This window comes from Strix uralensis, chromosome 22, assembly GCF_047716275.1.
Source record: "Strix uralensis isolate ZFMK-TIS-50842 chromosome 22, bStrUra1, whole genome shotgun sequence".
Taxonomy (NCBI): domain Eukaryota; kingdom Metazoa; phylum Chordata; class Aves; order Strigiformes; family Strigidae; genus Strix; species Strix uralensis.
In genome coordinates, this window is record NC_133993.1 from 6380150 (window position 1) to 6399500 (window position 19351).

Genomic DNA, 19351 nt, shown 5'->3' on the forward strand with positions numbered 1-19351 from the left:
TGCATAACGTACTGCAGTGGGCTAACCAGCTTTAGCAAAACAGTCGTCTTGGACAGATGTTGCAGTGAAGTAATGATTAATCGGGGAAAAATTTTAACAACCTTAAATGGCAGTAAATTTATTTTGGCAGGTGGAGACTGAGAAAGTCATTGCTGCCATGTAGTAAAGTGTTACTCTGAAGAGTTCGAATCTCATTTTATCTGCCATAACACTTTCTCTTGCTGTCTCCTGTCTCAAACTTTTGCTGGAGCAAGAGCTTCAGTACTGAAATCTCCTTTTTCCAGCTATCTTTCTAACATGTTTGCCATCCATGCGAGAATGTGGAATGACATTTTTTCAGACCCTCACTAAACATCGGAGGTACCACTGCTTCTTGTTTCAGAGAATGTAACGCACATACTTAGGGATAAGGAATGAAATATCATTCTGAATTGACAGGATGACAGCTGTAGCTTTATTCTAAAGTTTGTCTTTTCAAAACATATGAACTGGCATTGCAAATAACACTGAATATCTTCTGTGAGACTGTACGGGATAAAGGGATGTATCAGCCTGCCAGACGGAATTTTTTGAATATTCTTGCAATATTCTTTTTGAAGGTGAAAAAGTAACTGGGTTCATCTGAGAGATTTCTTTACTAGTGTCCTGGATTAATATTGGAGCTTTTTAAGTTTAGCAAGACAGTAACTCACATTTAAAAGATTCTTGAGAAATGAGTGATAAGGGAGAATCGATTACTCTGATAATTTTAGCAACATTCAAGATGTGAATTCTTTTTGATTCAAAAGCTCCACATTCTCAGCAGCTGTACTGATCTATTTTATTTTGAACAGGAATTTAGTTTTGACTTCAGGAGTAGGTTGCTGGCATTTCTCCTTTTTAATCTCTCCTTGTTGGCCAACAAGAGTTATTGGTGGTGCAAATTTCATGAAAATTTGTTTATTTTACTGAGGCTCTGTTCACGGTAGAAAGCACTTACCTGAACCTAAATTTTATACGCTCTAGAAAACTTTTGGCCTCTCTCAGGTTGTAATGGTTAGGTAGGAGGACTAAAAATGACTGTTGAATATTTGTATAATGTTGTTACTGCCCGAGATGCAGGATGTATGCAACCTGCAGTCACAGTGACAGCACTATTTTTGGTCATGGCGTGGTCCGGTGTTGTTCTTTCTTTAACCAGCAGAAGTGGGAACATGTATGCTGTTTTCTTACCAGTGCTGCACTGAAAGTAAATGTAATCAGTAGACAGGGACTACACAGCCACCGAAGACCATGTGTTAGAGTAAGTGTTTTCCTTGTAAAAATATAATAGCATCTATTTTATACAGTCAGTCTTTCTGCAAACAGACGAGTTGTTAGTCTGGCAGGATGTAATTCCATTTTCCTTACTAGTTTGATTTCCTTTTGGCTTGTGTGTGCTTAAGCTGATCACAAGTCTTGTACTGAATTGATGTTGACTCTAGGGTACTTTTTGGGGTAATTCAAGGGAAGGATGCCTGTGAAAAGATGGTGATTTGCTTTTTATCTATAATAAATGAAGGCTGTCAAGCGAACTTAAAAATACTAAAAGTACAGGCCCATCTGTACATAATTTTCAAAGTCACATTTTATAGCCGCATAGGATGGTTGTAGTTTCGAGTGCAAAAAACCAGCTGGCAGACACTTTTACTTGTTTTTTAATAAGGTATGAAGGCATAACACACATCTGAAACAGCTGAGATTGGTATGGCTTAAAGAGTTTATTAAGTTTACTTAAAATCTTAAAGCAACTCTGATGTAAGGCATGTTGATTTCTTCAGAAATCTTTTGTTAGTTTGGATAGAGGCCATATTATGTAAGATGTAACTATTTGGCATCAAAGTAGTGATTTTAACAAGGAAACAGTTTAAAGCTTGATGTGGTCTCTGTTGTGGCAGTAACACTCAAGATGTCAGTGCATACGGGAATAAGACACAAGTGAGGTATGTTTATAAAGGCACAGTTTCCTTATTTCTTCTATCACAATAGCTGTGTCTCATTTCCCTCCAGTTACCTTGCTGATTGGTGACTATCCTGAGTGCCAACAGTCAGGAAAATGAGAAAACAATCAGAAAAAACTTCTGTTTTCATGTTACCGAAAGTGCTTTGAGGCTGCAGCTTGCAACTCCTGTGTGTCGTTGTCTTGTGGAAGAACTCCAAGAGGTGCCACACGGTCAGTGCGGACTCCGCTGAGCAGCGGTGCAGCCCAGGAGGAATATTTTGTGTGGCTTTACCCAGGGTGAGATGGGGTCAAGCCTGCCATCAGCGATGTGTTCAGAGGATCAAGAGGTCTAGTACTGCTGGCTCAGTAACCACAGCTGAGGTGTTTTTAAATCCTTCTTCCTGATATTGAAAAGAATTGTTAGGGACCTCCTTAAATTCCCTTTAACCAACTACTTCATTTTCCTTGTTGTGGTTTTTTTTTTTTTTTTTTGCTTTGCCCTAAATGGAGTCAGGGCAGTCTGGAATAATGTGTATGGAATCGACAGGCCATTTTTTTGTTGCATACAGTTTTCCTTTGAGATGACCTTTAAGCCTTGTGTTAGTTGCATTTCCATTTAGGGAATCCTTAAACTATTTGAGATTATTGGGGGGGAGGCTTAGATAGAATCAGAATTTTGAATGTTTGTTTTCTGATAGTAAATTGCCTTCTTGTGTGTCCCCTAAAACTTCACACAGAAAATACTATAAACTGGACTGCTTTCAGAGAGATGGCAGCAGAAGCAGCTCTTGGGGTGAGAAGGTCTGTGGGGCTGAGCAGGGACACGCCGCCCGCAGAGGTAGGTGACTGCTAAGGGCTAGTGCCCGGCTCATGTCCTGCTCAGCTGCAGCAGGAGAGAAGAGAAAAGCTCTGGCGCTGAAAATGTTCCGTGATCCATGAAGTATCCTGGAGACGCAGGATTTCTCAAGATCCTGGACACATTTTAAGTTTTGGATAAACTGTGCCTTAGTGCAGCACCAGGGAAGGTTCTGGAGAGCAGCTCCTCATTGGGTCATTCTTGCCCTCTTCCTCACACATTGAAATTCTGGGAAAGCAAAGCTTGACGAGAACTAGGTTGTATCAGGAGCAGTGAGGGCTTTTGCCTGTGCTTGTCAGTGCATCTCGGAGTTTCACATTAGTGCCTAATCCTGTTTTGGAAACTTACTTCCTTTTCCTCCTCTTAAGTCATTTTATGGTTTGCACGAACTGTTCAGGTGATGTTTCACTACCGTGTTGAACATAAACTTTGGTTTTTTTCTGAGCTCTCCTGCATTCATGTCCCTATCTGTGACCAGGGACTGCAGGCAGTCCTGGGGCTCAGCTGCTGCTCTCTGCAGCGATGGGCATCTGCATAAGGGGCTGCTCATCTCACCCAACCCCTCCTGCTCCGTCTGGGCGCCTTCCCTCCCTGGCCCAGGAGAGTGTGGCAGGAGCAGTCATGGAGAATGCTCTGGCACGAAGATCCCTCTGTCCGAGGAAGTAAGAACAGTCGCACGTTCTAGTTTGATACCTGTGCGAAAGTTCTGCTGAGCTTCTCAGCCCTAAGACAAAGTAGGGAATGTTATCAGCGGTGGAGGAATTAACTTGCTAAAAGTGTTTTTCCTGTTTAAAGCTTTTGCCGTAGTCTGTCTGTGAGGTGGCATCAACTGTCATCTTGGGAAGGGTCAGATTAGTATTACATGGTCAAAATGTTTGTCACCTATTTACTACGGGTTTATCAGGCACTAAAGGGATGAACCAACTCCATGAGTTGCTGACAGACCAGCTGCACAAGCCTTGGACAAACTGGCCAACGGGTTGATTTTCAAAGTTATGCCCCTTTTACTGAAGGTACCAGCCTGGCACAGACTTATTTTGCTATGGAGGAAGGTACAGGTCTTTCTGCTTGGAGGGTTTTGTGGCCCACAGGTCACTGGAACTAGTTTACAGCTATTTTTATGGTATTCATTTCCTTCGGATCTATACAGGATGCTTGTTCTTTTAACGTCCTACTTTTTATTATGATTATAGATTGTGAGTGCCAGCTGTGAGGGAGGCAATGCCTGCAAATGCAATTCTGCCTGGGAGTGCCTGGCAGCATGTGTCCTTCTATAATGTCAGACTCTTTTATTTGAAACAGACCTTTGTTTGGATGCCTCACTGAATAATCTGTCAATAGCTGAAATAATACCTTGTGGTAAGTGGTGCTGCCAGAAATCCCACTTGCTCGTCTGGCTAGTTCCATGGTCACAGCTAATAAACTGTCTTTGCTCATGCTGCAGCTCATTTTGCTCCTGAGTTGCCCTTTCTGCTATAGATCTGTGTGTGCTGGCCGAAATGGGTTAGTTACTGATTAGTGTGATGTATACAAACAACTGCTTGCTCTGCTGTTCTGAGCCCAAGTCTGTCAGCACTTGGGGTTATCTCACTCCTCCAATGCTCCTTGTGAACCTGTGAACTTCCTGGGGGGATTTAATGATGGGAACGCCAGTGCAGACCACCTGCCTGACTAACCATGGCTAAAAATCATAGAACCATAGCCTAGCTGGACTTCTCTCTTCGTTGCTTGCAGTTGTGGTGTGAAGACAGTTGTGTCTAACAATTTCCTCCCCCCCCCTTTTTTTTTTTAAAAAAAAATTACAGCTGGGTACTATATGAGGGAAGAGAGGAACTTGAGGGGGCCATGAACCAATTCCAGGGTTCATGAAGCAGCAATAAAGGTGCTATTATAAATGAGCAGTGGCTTGTAAAGGGTTGCAATCTGCTAATGTAGGTTACTGGGTTGATACCGTTGACTTAATAATGGCTCTTTAATCTGTTTAGATATTCTGATAGTCCTTTCAGTTTGAATATGAGGAATTGGTCCCTTGTGAATTTTTCATTAGTTCTCAGGGTCATTTTAATAGTTGCAAAAGCTGTCAAATAACACTCAGCTGCACAGCACACTGCTATTTCTGATCAAACTATGAAGATAACAGCCTCAATAATTGCTCTGGTGTTGAAGTACTTGTCATTCAACAAGCTGTAATTTCAAAGTGGGTACCACTGCTTGGCCAGTGTGATAGAGTTTAGAAGTTTTTAAAATATCACCTTCGGATACCTTTGTTATCCACTGCTTCTGTCTGATCAGCATGTGATGAAAACATCACACGTGCCCATCTTCTTAGCCTTTGTGTTATAATTACACGTTTAGAAAGCAATTGATGCTGTGGGGAAACTGAAGAAGCGCAGCAAGAGCCTGTGTTTAAATAACCAGTCGCACACTCCTGTGCGGTTTTTGAACATGCCATATGGTGCGTGATGTGTGGTGGTTTGTATGTTAACGGTTGGTCAGTGCATTATGAAGCCTGTGGTATCATACGATGGTTCGTTGGCCCTGCAGAGCCTGCTAAGAAGAAAGGACTGTCTGTTTACGAAAGAAAGTGTGTTACGGTCGGTGCAGTTTCACCTTGCTGCTCATACCAGTGGAGCTTAGTTGTGTGTTGGCCTTTGAGATCTCTTTGGAAACAGGGTTAAAGCAGATGATCAAGGAGGGACTTCAGGAGCAAAGCAATCTGCACCAACCCAGGTAAAACAGGAATATGAATGCTGCCCTCGTTTAGAAGGGGGTGATCAGGAAGTAAGGAGGCCAGCAGTAAATGATCAAAAAGAATCTCAAATTTCTGAAAGTCTTCCTACTTTGTGGATGTAATGTTTTATGTTTTGTGTTGTGTGTATCCTGTTAACACCATTTGAACTGAAATGGTGCTTTATGTTGTCAGTAGCAGCTGGGTGTTAGCACTGTCTTCCTTCTCTGCTTAATGAGGGAGATGCGGGGGCTTAAAAACAAGATTGTCAAGCAGCAGTAAGTTAATGTTTAGTTTTAGTAATATCTGTTTTATTTCCTGTACAGTTAATCCTCAGTTGCCCTGGAGTGGATGACCTGGTTGCAAATTAACCACACCACTGATAAAGGTGAATGTGAGCTCCATTCAGAAGTGGCTCTGTCCTGGCACAGCAGCCAAGGTGTGCTGGGAGAACGGGCCTGTGCTGCTTTCAGGCTGGGGAGTCGTAGTCCTGTTTTCTAACCCTGTGGAGTTCCAGCTAATGAAGCTGCAGAGCTGAGGTGGCTCTACACACAGCGGCCTTTTGTCTTTTGCCACCATATTCTCAGAGCAGGGACCTCAGGGAAAAAGCTGCAGAGATCTCCTAGCTGAAGGTGAACCCCACTTCTGCAATGTGGACACCATAGAGGAGCTAGTGATGTTAAGGGCTCTTTGTATAGTCAGTGGAAAGCTGGTCAGTGCAGCTGATGAAGCAACCCCAAAATTTCACCTGCCTGAATGTCGGTATCTAGTGGAAGGCTTGTGGTGTTGTGCTGGTTAACCCAGATGCAGGGCTGGCAGGCTGGAAATGCAAGTGCTGCTCTCTGCAGGGGTTTGGGAGGCTGGCTTTGTCCTGCAGGGCTGCTCAAATTAAACAAGTGTAACCTGGCCCTACGTTCAGGTGCCCTGTGGGAGTGTGGTGCACAGTGTGGTCTGTTGGAGAGCTCTGGGAGTGTGGATGTGCAAAGACCTGTTGAGAAAGATCCCTCTCCCGGGCCTGCTGCAGATGCTAGGCAGTGGTGAAACATCTGCTTGACAAGGAGCTAGCATGGACGCTGTGCTTGTGAGCTGCGTTGCTTCAACTGGCCTGTGAAACGAGAATCTCCGTGCAGCGGATCACAGAGGTGATACGAGGAGGCCTTTGTGTAAAAGCAAGATTCATAACATTAATGGGAGCGTGAATGGTGGAGGTGGTGCTCCTCCTGAAGATGCCTTGGATCCACTTCACAGATGAAATCCAATTATACAAAATGCTGAGCCATTCATTTACAGGTGAGTGATGTGCTGTAGATTGCAAGGTCATGGATCAGCAACAGGGGATGATTAGAGGACACTACATGCACTGCGTGATACCAGCCACCAGTTCGTTGTGCTTCTAGAAAACGTTCCTGAGGCTCAAGGGTGCAGTGGGAGGAGATGCAGTCAGTGAAGACAAGAAAATGTTGGTATGACTTCATAAAATATTAGCAGGCTTTTGTTTTAATAACTGTAAACTGTTCTGTTTCTCTGTATTTAACATAAGATAAATTAGCAGAAATAGAGATATTTATTGTGATGAGCAGTTACTAGTGGTTTCTGTAAGGACTGTTAATAAAGTCTGACATGGCTAAACTAAAAGTGGAAACAAACCTCCAAACCTGAGCTGATGGAATTACACTTTTTTTCTGTTATCTTCTCTCCCTCCAGCCTTCCTTCTCTCCCTGCTTCTCCTCACTCCCCACATCCCCACTGAAAAAAGAGGAAGGAGGAAGAATTTAAGGAATAGCACTGGTAAAGCAGCACTAGGTAGTAGAGGGGAAATCGTGAGTTACCGTTGCTGGCTGGTTGCACAGGCTTGTTTGTTTGTTTTAACATATTGATCCTGTGTTTTAGGGCTTCCACTTAGTGTTTGCAGAGGCCACGCAGGAATCCTTGGGCCTGGCACACTGCTTTGGCTAGTGGGTATCTATTGTTCTCCTCTCCACAATCGGATGAGCCGCAGCCCAGATGAGATATTTTCAGGGTGAACCGACACTTCAAGTGGTGTTAAACTATTTTGGATCCCTGGTCTGTCTTGCTTGAGGTTACATCAACAGATTTGGCCTAAGGAAAAGATTTTTCTTGTATCAGGTTACTGGACAGTTTAGAAGGGTTTTTGCATGGCCCGTTTCCTAGAACCGTTGGCATTTTCACTGCTGAACTGTATTTCTTTTAGGACCGAGACATAAATTTCACTGTGCAAGTACCTTCAAAAGAAGCTTGCTTGCAATGAGGGTGAAGTAGAAGAAATAATTAGCTGGTTTTTATCTACTCTGACCTGGGACTTTGAGAGAAGTGAGATATGGTGTTAATAACTGTCCTTATTTCCTGGTGTTTGCTTATCAGCATTGATGACCTGTGCACCATAGCAGCAACTTATCAAACCTTCTGATATTTCTGTATGTAGGACTATTTCCTTAACTGTTAATGCGAGACTGTACTCCAGTGAAAAGGCCAAGGAGATGGGTGCTTGAGATGAGTATAGATATGAAGTGTCAAATTCCTTTGTTCTCTTTCTCAAAGGACAAAGATGCGAACAGGAAATAACTTTTCCTGTAAGTCTCTCTTGAATATATTTAGGAGGAAAAGAGTCATTTCATAAACACATTCCACTCTTGACAAAACCAGGATTTGTAGTAATTTTGTTGGCACTGTATGAAAGTGCTGTGAATGAAACACTTGAACCCTGCCCTTATCTGCAAGTCCATCACACCATTTCATTGTATCCCAAAGCTATAGGTGCATTTTCTTACTGGGTTGTATAAGTGATCATTTTATTAATCAGATTCAATTGGAAGAGCAGGCCAGAAGGGTGTTTGCAATATTTGCTAGGAGGAGCCTTGTGTAATATAAACCTTAAAAGTTAAATATACATATATATGTAAAAATATGTATATAAAAATAAAAAAATACTTTGTGGATTTGAATGTGTACATAGAGAGTAATGTAGTAGTGACTATTGCATATATTAAATATTTAAAATGCAAGTAATAAGGTTTGTATATGTTGTGGGTTTAAATCCTTTCATTAATAGGTGTGGAAACCAGTGTTATACTTGAGGCAGATCTGAACAGAATTTCTTTAGATAACAAAAGGCCCCTTTGGGGGGAGGATGTCAGCTTTGCTGCTGCTCCTCATCGGCCAAGCACGCGTTCTATGTGGGTGTTACAGAACTGAAGTCGTGATATGTGTGTGCTGATATATAGTGGTTGACAGTTGTAGTCCACTATGGATTGCTAGGAGACACCTAAAGGTACAAATTGCTGTTGTTTTCTGAATAACAAAGCAAAATATTTTGAGAAACTTGAAGCACTCCGTTGTTTTCAGAAGCCCTTGGAAAACTGGCAGTAGATCCATTTCCCTCATTTGTTGTTGCCTGCTGGAGGATGATCACTAAATGTGTTGGGGAGCTGATATGGCAACATTTCTAAGTTTATAATTATTAGTAATTCAGTAAGATCTGTATTGTTCCAACTGTGTAAGTGCTGAGATACCCGTTCTTCTCTTCTGCAGCAAGGATGAATGCGAGAAGCATAACATGAATCTCTTAAAAACCATAGAAAACACAGAAAAGATTTTTTTTTTCCATCTAATAGATGATTTCATATATATTTTTAAAAGGTGTAAAGAGATTGACAGTTTGTGACTGCCAGACTTGATTCAAAGTGTATTTCTTTGTGTTTCATGGCAGTAGGTTGCTGTTCTGCAGGGGCTTAGCAGCTGATTGCTCACAGGAATACAGAAACATAGCTCCGTTTGGAGGAGGATCTGTCATAGCTCTGAACTGTTAATTAAACTGATTTCTAAAAAAAAGATTAATCTAAATAAGGCTGATAGCAAAATTAATTTGAAAACCTGTGCTGCTATTGTGGGAAATAACGACGCCTTTCAGCCATTACTGGTAGCTGCGATAGGCGTGTCATAGCCATGGAGTAACGGTGTTTGGAAGGGACCTGGGGAGGCCATTTCGTCTAAAGCCCTGCTTTCAACTGGGCCAGCGGCTTTGGTACTTGTGTCGAAAATGACTGTGATAATCCTGGAAATAAGCAGTTTTACTCTGTGTTGCTGGTTTTGAGTGTGTAAGTAGATCTGCCGAAGCTGTGTGAGCACTTGACCACTACTCTAGGCTAAAATTGTGCTTTCAGGAAATAATTAGTGGGTGAAAACTTTGTTATTAAACTTCTTGATGAACAGTGTAGCATTTGCTCTGACTTGTGGTGATTGTCACTAACTAACTCATTATCTAACAAACGATACTTTGCAGAAGCCTGTGCCTGCCAGAATTCTTGGGCTGATGCGTCGTCTGAAAAGATCCTATTTTAAATAATTTCACAGGGCTCTGAATTCCACTGGCCTAAAATTAAAAATACAACGGTGTGGTCAAAGTCATCTTGGCTTGCGGAAGATAGATATTTTACAGGATATTGTAGATATTTTACAGGATATCTGCTTATTAATTCTGAGAGGTATTTGTGCTGTCTCACAATATTATTTGGATAGTTTTTCAGCTTCAGACTGGGAGCTATCTTGACAGAAAAAATATGTAAAATCTAAAGGAAGTAAATGAACACAATCATTCTGGTGGTAATTTAAAATGATAAAACAAGAAGCATGTAAATCAAGTAATCTGTTTTAATAATCAAACCATTTAAGTCCTTTTCCATATTGCTAATGTTCCCCTTGCATTATCATTGTTTAACAAGTCGGTACAGTTGCCATTTAGAAATTCACTCCTTTTGCAATGAATGATGAATGCATAAATAACAGCACTCCTACTGCTCAGATGTTTTTCCATTCAAAGCATATAAAGTGAACTACTTAACTCTTGTACAAAGTCATTTGCTTATCTTGCCTATCCTACGCTGCACTTCCATATCCACCAGGATGTTTGAGGAGTTCCCTGTTTTGTTCCTTTTCTTCCCTGTTTGAAGGTGTTCTCTCAGTGAGAGGGGGAAAAAGATCCTGATGCTGCATCTGCCAGGTCAGTCACACTCATCACTTGGACTGAAAGCACTACACTTGGTTGTAGTAAAAAACCCTCTTTATTTCTAAACCAAACTTTCTGTAAAATATTAATTGCTCTTTAATTGGAAGAACAAACCTTGTGTATTTACTGGGCCTTTTCAGCACTGATATACAGACTAATTTCTACAGGGCTTGAGTGTTTCTCTTCCAGGGCACCTGCTGCTCAGTTCTTGCTAACAGGGCGGAGACTGAGAGATGGTGAAGAGGGGATTTACTGCAGTTCTGGTTCAGATTGCCATTGGGTAACATGAAGCTTTTCCAATACAAAACATAAAATACAAGGAAAAAAGTTCCACAACAGACCTGAGCCAAATCTGTGACCAAAAAGTGGGAAGCTTTTCCTGAGTAGGCATGCTTTCAAGGAAGCACCAGGAAAAGTCCTTTCCTTGTGAATAGTTAATGGTCTTACTGTGCTGAAATGTATTTACTTTGTGATTTGCAAACTTAGTTTTTCCCTCCATTGCTTATGACTCTTTCTTCATGTTAGCTGGCTGAAGTTGTTGCTATCTGTCCCGCAGGGAATGGTGTCAGTGATAATCTGGACTTGGGGTGGCCGAGATTGCGGCTGTCCATCGCTGTCCCTTCAGCAGACGTGGCAGAAGGGAATCTTTGGCAAAGGAGCTGGATGGGCAGCTGTAGGTGGAATATCTTCATCTGCTGCTTTGAGACTCGGCAGTTTGTCTGCTGAAGCCCTTAGTTGGTAATCTAATGTGCTGGTTTATGAGCCAAAACCACAAGAGCTGTGTTAAGTCACAATATGCTGTAAAACACATAAATGCCTAAAGAAGTCTGCCTGGTTTCATGGCCAGAACACAAACAGTCCTGTTTGAGGACTGTATACTTGTCCTGGTTTCGGTGAGCGAGCGGCTGTGTGGTGTTTGGCTGCCAGCTGGATTTAAACCACGACAATACCCAATATTTGTGTTTAGGTGAGATGATGCAGATCACTGCAACAACTCTAAAAGAAACCCTAATTATGCAGAAACATAAGTCATATTTGTGCATTATTTGCATATTTTGCAGTATTAGTTTTGTATTATTTGTGTGGCCTGTGTTAGTAAGACATCTAATTTTATTTTGGATCTAATGTTACCAAAGGACTAAGCAAGCCTTTTGGAGTGCTTGCACATGGTGTACTGTATCTTAATACTGCAAAATGATTCTTGGGGTTTTATAGCCCTGTATGAAAACAATGCTGTATTCAGGAGACTCCAGCAGCATTCACAGATCAGCACTGGGCATGAGCTTAACAAATGCAGAATATTCCTTTACAGCAGAACAATGAAGCATCTGAACATCTCATGGCCAGCTGACTGCAAAAGGAGTCTCTAAGCATCTACAAAGAAAACCTGTGAAATATGATTGTACCTTGGCACCTAGGCTTGTAGAATAAATAGAGGTGGAGTTACACATCAATACAAAGTTCTGTTAATTGTACAGCAATTACAGAAAATTGGGAAGCTGGTATAGTATACCATCTATGTGTAAGAAAGAGATGGCTTAGAAAATAAGGCTGAAAGTCATCATCAGTACAGTTACTGATGTGGCTTCGGGTTCTGTTTGTTTATACAAGGATGCTGCTATATCGGGGTCATCGGCAGCAACATGAATGGTTTTTGTTTCCTGAAGTTACTGGAGAAGTTGGGAGGTAGTGACATGGTATCAGTCATGGTTTTTGTTTTTTCTGCATGTTTCTTGACCTTTCTGTTGGATTGCAGGATTTTATAGTTCCTTCAGCATGCCTTGAAAGAAAGGTTGTTATTCACAAGTACAAGCTAGTCCTTTCCTGAACACTATTCAGAGAAACCTGCCATTGCAGAATTCATGCACTGCTGAACCAGCGTGATGGAGTCAGATGGTATCTTCCGCACGCACGATGCAAATCTCTCGATTAGTCTGGGTTTTTGCCTTTTGTGATGCAATTTTGTCCACTGATACATTTGAAGGTAGTGTACCCTTTAACACAGTGGTGTATAATCCAGCAAACAAAGCTGAATTCCCAAAATTGAAGGCTGAGATAAACATGGTGTGGCAGGTTACAGTTAATATGGACGTGGGGTTTGGAAAGAGGAGGTGGTGATTGAAGGGAAAGCATCTTTTTTTAAGTACCTGAACGCTGTAACATCAGAGTGGAAGGAACATAATGGATCATGAAGTCAGTTGCCGGTCAGTGCAGGAAGCCAAATATTCTAAATACATCCATAAAATAAGTTCAGCAATATCCAGCAGAGCTCGCTAGTCCTTGCAGCTTCTGTTGAAATGCTCCTCCCGTATGGCTCCCGTGACAGCGAGCTTTCAGTTTCAAGCCTGTGTTGGCCAGGGTAAATCATTCCCATTTTTCTTTTCTATGCGCCTGTGTAGTTTTTTCTTCTGACTACCTGGCAAGATGATATTCACCTACCAATGTATTTATAGAGTGATTCCTTCCACCTTCTCCTCCTCCTCCTCCATAGTTTTATGAGTCTTGCGCTCTAGGCTCTTCTGCACACGTGCTCCAGTTGACTTCAAGTGTGGTGGGAGCAGATAGAAGAACCTACATGACTTTTGAGCTTTCTTTTTCTTTTTGTTATCCTTCTATAGATTATGTGCTTTTATTTGATAGATTAAAAAGTTAGAGATTGTGGGTAGATGGCAGTCTTGTTTGTTGCTATCCCAAGTGTGTTCTACTCTTTCCTGGTTAGATATGGGATCGTAGGATAATTCAGCCTCAGGAGGTCATTCAGGGCAACCTCCTGCTCAAAGCAGAGTAATATGATTCCTGCATAAGGATTTTACAGTATTTCGGCCAGAATTTTCACATGGAAAGTGGGAGTGTGTTTTACTGCTTTACACAAAGAAATCAGGAGCAAGCTTCTTTCCTCTACCTGTGCGTGACAGCAGTTCTCTCGTGTGGATTGGAATAAAACCACAAAGCATTATGTTGTCCCTGGAAGCTTTTCAAAGAACTTCCTTTTGTCTCATTATCTATTTCAAGTCTGCTTGCGCCTTCTGCTATGCTTCTAGAAATGTAAAAAGAGTGTGCAGCGCTTCCCTGCCGTAGGAGAGACAGCTCAGTCTGTCTGACGCAAATAGAAACGAAAGTTCAGTGACTCCTATGTTTAGTGGTTTGGCATTTTTTCAGTGCAAGGTTAGTACTTTAACTTCATGTTTAAGGAGAGGGTTTTTAATGTTATTTTCCATTTCTAGGTAGCTACGTTTCACAGTTTTAGCCTTTATTCAGCATTCATAAGAGCGAGCTTAGCATCCGTCTTCCATTTTCCTTTACCCCGACCTTATCTAGTAGGTTTGCAAAGCTGCGCGGATGACTCAAGGGTCAGCTGTGTTGGAGCTGAATCAGCCTTGTCAAATTACGGTCAGTTTGCTTAAACGGTTTGTTGAGGAAGATGTAGCACCAGTCACTCATAGTTTACTTTTCTTTTGAAAAAATGTACGTCATTAAAAAGGACTCTTTTAACCTTATTTCCAAAGCCGACTGTGAAAATTGCAGATGAATGAAGTATTCCTCACCCTGCCCTTTCTGCTCCCTCTGTACAGGAAAGGAGTGGTGCAGAATGCGAACTGAATGGCATTTCCTATTTTGTTAAACTGGCAAGATCTGAGAACTGAATCCATGCAGGACAACTGCAAGCAAAAATTTCACCTGCACTTTAAATGCACAATGTGCAGGAACTCAAATTCCAGTTTTTCTGGCCCTCAAGATGGATCAGAATGTTGTAGACCTGCATATTCAGAATCGTGACAGGCTTGGATTGTTTTCCTAGCACAGGGAGGTAATACTGACTGGACAGTTTTTTGGTCTTTTTCCAAGTGCAGCAAGAATATTTTAGCTATAGTTCTGCCAACACAAATCCTGTTTATCTGAGCTCTCTTGTGATGAGGATGATTTGCTGTAATATAGTTTGAACAATTTACCGAAAGACTTGAAAGTCATTCTTTCCTGCTTGACAGCTGAGTTTATTTTGAGATTTACCTAAAATAAAGTCTTCAGGTAGCACTGAATTCTCAGTAGGGAGACCTGGTATCGCATATAAAAGGCACAATTGTCTGACACACACAGGGTGAAGTGTGCTTAAGTAAAGTCATCCTACTTCCCAAAGCATGAGAAGAAGTATTAGGAAGGATTTCTTTACAGAAGGGGTTGTTGGGCGTTGGAATGGGCTGCCCAGGGAGGTGGTGGAGTCCCCATCCCTGGAGGGGTTCAAGAGGCGGGTTGACCCAGCGCTGAGGGATCTGGTGGAGTTGGGATCTGTCAGTGCTGGGTTAACGGTTGGACTGGATGATCTTCAAGGTCCTTTCCAACCGAGATGATTCTGTGAAGAATAGTTGTTCCTTTGTGTCAGCACAGCTGGCTATCCATTCTTGCCTTTTAAAACAGGTAAATGGCAGAAGCCTACTTAAATTCTCTTCCTTAGTGAACACATCCTAAAGGCCCATCCTTGACTATCCATGTACCTCTCTTCATGAACACGAGTTAATTGAATGTCTTCATGTGTGTTTGCAATGAGAATGGAATCAAAGCCTGCAAGTAATGGATTTTTAATGTATGTATTTGGTGGTACTTTGGGGGAAAAGCCCAAATCTCACAGGGTGTTGGCAACAGGAAAAGGAATTGTCCCTCTTCTGCATGCCAGAGAGGTGTGCAGCTGCTGGGTCATTCTTCCTGTGCACAAAGGAGGAAGAAAAAGCAGTAACTCGTACTAAATATTTCAGTTTGTGCTTTGGAGTTAATGAGTAAGTTGGAAATAGATAATAGTTTGAAACCATCAGCTTTTATTCTTTTAACCTTCAGTGGTACTAGGTTAGCTGTTGACTTACCTAGTGCAGGCTGATGCATCTGTAGCACTCCTGTATCTGTCCTGAATTACTTGCTTTTGCTTATTTTGTTAACGTTTCCTTTAAGCCAGTGCTGTACAGTTTAACTGAAGGTCTGTTTTCAGTTGGTGCCTGTGTTGTGACTTCTTGTCCTGAGGACGCTCTGTTTCTGGAGCATTTGTGTGGCATCAGGGAGCAGGAGGGGGTCAGACCAAGGAGCTTTACTGAGCACCTGCTAAGGTGGGAAAGCTTTAGTGTGTGTGTGTAAAGCAGAATAGGATGTGAAGTCTGTGATCAATGGTGAGAAAGGAGTATTCCAGCTGAGAGAAGGTCTTTTCTGAGGAGCAAATGATCCATAATACCAAAAGTGACACTTCAGCTCTCTTAAAGTAACAGAAAATGAGACGACTGGTGACTTGACATGATTTTTCTAGCAGTTGCTTTGCTCCTCAGATATTAGACAGATGGAGGGAAAGACTGGCAAAATGTGTTTCTGAGGAGCCGTTTCACACCCCAGCGAAGCCCGGCCTCTCCGCAAACTGATCCCCTGGTACCTGCCGTAGGTTATCTCAGAAGTATGCTGCATTCCAGAAATAGCAGTAAGCCGACGACGTGCTGCCTGCTGTCTGTGATCCCGCAAAGTTTCTGTTTATCTTTCGATAAAGAGGAGTTACCATGTGAATGATTAATTAGAAATTCCCTTTATAATTTGAATCACAGCATTTGGAGCGGCGACTGCATGGTAGGGTGCCTTTGTTTAACGGTCTGCGTTCTGCAGATGTTGTTTTGGAGTATGGGTTCCAAGTCTTGCCAACTAACTCTTTTCTTTATTTGTACTGAGTGCATTTGAAGTTGCATCATTTCCTCGGTAAGAACAGTTTTATTTTTGACTGGAGTGTTTGTCAGGTGGGACAAATCCTAAATGTGAGTGCTCTCTGGTGGCGAAGATTTCTGCTTTGGTTTTCTGATTTCTGCAGTGTATTTTCCAACGGCAATTGGATGTGAACATAGGATGTCTGGACTTCAGGATTTTTATTTTTTTTCAACTCCCTAAAAATAAAAACTACAAACCAGAGTAAGAGCCTTTTTCTTGCCTTGGCAGTCTTCTTTCCCAGACAATAATTTCTATCCCTTTAAATGATTTATATTCTGTGACCTGCTGGTTTATATTTTCTCACTATCAATTGATGTTTTAACAAGGTAATAAAAACTAGTATAAAAACTTCTCATGAAAGAGCTGGTGTTCTTCATCAAAATAACACACAAGGGTTAAATACTGTGACTTTCTTTTTGGCTGCTGAACTAGATTTCAGATGCCAGAGTAATAAGTGGAAAATTCAGAAGACAGCGATACAGAAATTATTCAAATAGCATCATTACGGGGAAATCTTTTCTCCTCCAAGTAGCAGCACAAGATGATGCGATTTTTATGGTACGGACAAACTGCGGTTTGACTGTGGGGGTGTCAACCCCCTGGATTAGGTACAGGCGTTACTTTTATCAAGTGTGCTGTAGATTGCTTTTAATAACAAAAATCCACTCCTACGCGTTACACACTCTGTACTGAAATGATTACACTGTGCTGTATGTTGATAAGCTTTCCCCTGACGGGGTGCAATGCCCCAACTGATGAGCCTTTCCGAAAAGCGCCGGATAGCTTCGTCGTCTGTTTTTGTGACCTTGTCTTGCAGAAGAATAGTGAATTTAACACAGCTTGTACCTCCCAGTTTGGACTGCTGTCGTTGGTTGTTTTCTTAAGTTTTCATGAGTTCTTCTTGGGCAAGGAAAACCACGACTCTCACACCGAAGCAATGCAGCTAGGAAAACAGCCGCTGCTGTTCTTGGCCTGCTGCTGTGCTGAGCTGCGCTGTCGGATGAAAAGAGGCTTTATCAGCAAGGAGGGGTGAGGAGCGACAGCTCCTCTTAGGAACATCTAAGCACAGCTCTGGAATTTTAACTCTGGTGCTAAGAAGTAAAGAAAAATCAACAGAGAGGTAAATGGAGATGTCGGTTGTTCATAAACTCCATATGGTAAAGCCAAGCTTGAGAGATGCCCGTTTGTCAAGCCTGGAGATGAATCCTTCTCCCTCATCTCCATCTGCCTTTTGCCACAGAGATTGAAGACACAACTCATCAGAGTCTAGTAAACCTTTTTAAAACTTGCTTCCGAGGCCAAATGTGAGATCTGTCGTCTAAGCCCAGAGCTGTGGGGGACGCAAGCAGGCGGCACATCCAGCTGCTGTCTGTGTGGGTGTCGCAGCTGTAACACCTCCAAGGCCGAGCTGGGCCCTGCTCGAGGGGCTCCCGGCGCGCTGAGCTCTGCGGTGGGGCCGACTGGCACAGGCAAATCTGTAGGTTCTGCTTATGAGGCAGCTGAGGACACTCGGCTGTCAAGGGAGGAAACTTAAACTGTGCTCTGCTACTGAAAGTTTACATAATTCATTACTTAAGGAAGAGGTCAAAGTATTGGGTACTGTGATGGTGACTTGGCACGACGCTTCAGTAGGGATGTCCTTTTTTTTTTTTCCTTTCTTCTCAGCAGTTAAAACAAGCCCCGTTAACCTCTCTCTGCTGACCAGGAACCCTCCAGCCATGCATCTGGCATTACGGTGGGGCTTAAAACGTCATCCAGAAACTGTTGTATCTTTAGTTTTATCATTAATAGTGTCTTCAGTGGTGGTTATGTGCCTGCTGTGTGGTGACTTTTGGAGTGCAGTCTATAGGCTCTCCGTTGGGCAACTTGCCTTTTTTGGATGGCCCATCTCCAAAAAGATGGGATGGATTCGGCCGATTTTGATGTCCTTGTAATAGGTTCCATTACTTATGCATGTCCCAGTGTGATTTGATCTCCTTAATAGAAACAGTGCTGTGTGTGCTTGGTTTTTCTTAAGCTCTCCTATGTATATGTAGAGTCCCTCATGTGCTCCTGAGAGGGCAGAAGATGAGCAGCCTGGTATCGGATCTCTTTGCACCCACGTGTGTCTTCTGCCTGTTTGGGATCTTCCAAATACCATGATTCCCAGCTGCTTTGTGCTTCAAAGAATTAAAATTAGGGATGGCAAATGGCAAGGACTGAGTGCGTGAGGCTTCCTGTGTACCTAAAAGTCTGCCTTAAGCATTAGGCTGGGCTTGCATGCCAGTTGCAGTGTTGTTGCCCATGCATTACCCATAATTTTTATTGCGACAGTTAGCCGCTGAGCTGCGGTTGGTATTGCTAATTATAATAGCCTTATCTTTTCTAAAACATTTCTGGTAGCTTTCAAGCATCATATATCTCTAAAATATAAAATATCTTTGCATTTAAGCTCATTAATGTTTTGGGAAGTGTGTATCAGGACCACCTTCAGTTAAAGCAATGCAGGAACAAAAAGATGTTTTGCAATTCTTGTGTCTTTAGAGAGGTATTTCTGGAGGAAGCTGGAATTAGAGGCAAAATCGCTTTTAAAAAGTGGAATGCTGGTTGCTAGATAATATTTTTTGAGTTTTATTACACCTGCTAAAAACTAACACTGCCAAGATGCTGCAGAAAATTCTCAAATGAACAATAGAAAATGTCAAGCCTGTCACCACATGGGGGTGGTAATAAATTCAATAAAGTAATGCTAGCATTTGTGCCCGAGTCCATCAAGGATTAGGAAGGCCCTTGTATTCTGCAGAGGTGTTATGGTGCCATCTAATGTTGTAAGATTTAAATACAGGGTGCAGACAGGTATTTAGTGATTTAATGGTAGAAATGCTGTAATTTGCATGTCAGTCTCTAAATCTGCTGTCATCCTTTCTCCTGAGAAGCAAATGCTGTATGAATTCTTCAGCTGTTAATCTGCAATTCCTTCTGTGCTCTTCTGCTAGATAACCTTCAATAAAATGTGAATTTCTTTGGAAACATCTTTTAACTTAGGCACTTTTTTTTAAAAAATAAAAAAAGTTGTTTTCT

At 42.0% G+C, this 19351-nt stretch overlaps 1 protein-coding gene across 3 annotated transcripts in view; it reads left to right on the forward strand.

Annotated features, from left to right (window-relative positions):
• MYO1D (myosin ID) overlaps positions 1-19351 on the forward strand; it is a 166635-nt gene that overhangs the window by 16949 nt on the left and 130335 nt on the right. The gene's annotated exons all lie outside the window — the stretch shown is intronic.